The following is a 1,905-nucleotide window of genomic DNA, read 5'->3' on the forward strand; positions in this document are numbered from 1 at the left end:
AGAACATTGTTGGAGAGAGTGCCAGAGGATGGGCCCCTCAGGTCTGAGGCTCTCAAATGTGGCTGATGAGGAGCTGATTCCTCAGAGGGGAGCTGACCATGGTGGCATGAGCTGGGTAAAGTCTGTAGGAGAGGAGCCTGCAGGTTCTGCACTTGCTGATGAGGCATGACTCAAGGTAAGGAGAAAACGTTCATAAAAATCTTCTAACGACCAGTGCTTTGAATGTGGGAAATATGAATCAAGGAAAATGGAAAGTGGTCCAAATGAAATGGAACACAGAAAGATTGATAGTACAGGCATTAGTTAGCTGAAATAGACTGGTATTGGCCATTTTGAATCAGAAAAATCATATAAATTAGTAAGCCAGGAATAATACAATCAAGGGGAAGGACATGGAATCCATTGTCAGAAAGGATCTTACTAAATCCATCATGAAATACAATGCTATCTGTGATAGGATTATTGGCCTTCAAGAAAATCCATCAATACAACTTTATGAAATTTATGCACCAATTACAAAGGCTAGTGATGAAGAAATTGAAGACTCCTACCAACTACTTCATTAGAAATTGATCAAATGTGCAAACAAGATGCATTGATAATTATTAATGACTGGAATGCAAGAGTTGGAAGCAAAGAGGAAGGAACAGTAGTTGGAAAATATGGACTTGATAATAGAAAAAAAGCGGGATATAGCGTGATAGAATTTTGCAAAACCAACAACTTGGTCATAGCAAATACAAAAGGTGACTAAACACATGAACTTACCCAGATGGAATACATAGAAATCAAATTGTTTTCTTCTGTGGGAAGGCAGTAGAGAAACTCAGTATCAGCAGCTAAAACCAGGACAGGGGCTGACTGTGGAACAGACCATCAATTGCTCATGTGGAAGTTCAGTATGAAGTGGAAGAAAATTAAAGGAAGTCAAAATACAGGAGAGTCCAAATACGATGTTGAGTCTATCCCTTGTGAATTTAGAGAACATCTCAGGAACCGATTTGACACATTGAACACTAACGACAGAAAACCTGATGGGCTGTGGGAAGGACATAAAGACCATCATTTATGACTAGAGCAAAGGTCATTGAAAAGAAAGGAAAGAAAAGATCAAAGTGGGTGTCAGAAGAGACTCTGAAACTTGTTCTAATTCATAGAGTAGCTAGAGCAAATAGAAAAAAGGATAAAGTCAAAGAGCTGAATAGAAAATTTCAAAGGGCAGCTTGAGAAGACAAAGCCAAATGTTGTAAGGAAACATGCAAAGACCGAGAATTAGAAAATGAAAAGGGAATAACCTGCTCACCATATCTGGAACCAATGGACCAGAAGTTTGACAAATATAGACATATTTGTGTATATGCATGTGGTAGCTACATAATCTCCTGTCAACTTGAAAAGTGGTGGAGTCTATCCTGTCAATTAGGTCACCGCCAATGAGGCCTCTGTGTGGGTAGGGCCTTCTCCTGAGGATTCTGGGAATTCCTGTCTTCCTCCCTGGATGTGGAAGACAATCCCTCTCTGCTTCACATTCCTGTTGACAAGCCACATGGAGCTATGCTGATGGCAGCCAGAGCCTTGGACCTAAAGGAGCCACTTGGAGACCCATGCCAGCTCTGAGATGCTTCCACTGCCTCTGGATCCACAAGACTTTCCACCCATGTGGCTGTGATTTTCCTGCACTCAGCATTATAGACTGGTATCAGGACATATGGAATAATATCGGACTTATGGACTTGATCTGGACTGGGTGGGGATATTTTCTTAATATTCAATTACTTTTTTATATAAAGCTATTTCTTACATACATGTGAGTGTCTATGAATTTGTTTCTCTAGTCAACCCAGACTAACACAATGCATATTGCATTTCTTATATACATGTATTTACATGCAATGATTCTTGCAA

This window comes from Echinops telfairi, unplaced genomic scaffold (genome assembly GCF_000313985.2).
Source record: "Echinops telfairi isolate 266 unplaced genomic scaffold, ASM31398v2 ScPeMD7_1;HRSCAF=3_1, whole genome shotgun sequence".
Lineage (NCBI taxonomy): Eukaryota > Metazoa > Chordata > Mammalia > Afrosoricida > Tenrecidae > Echinops > Echinops telfairi.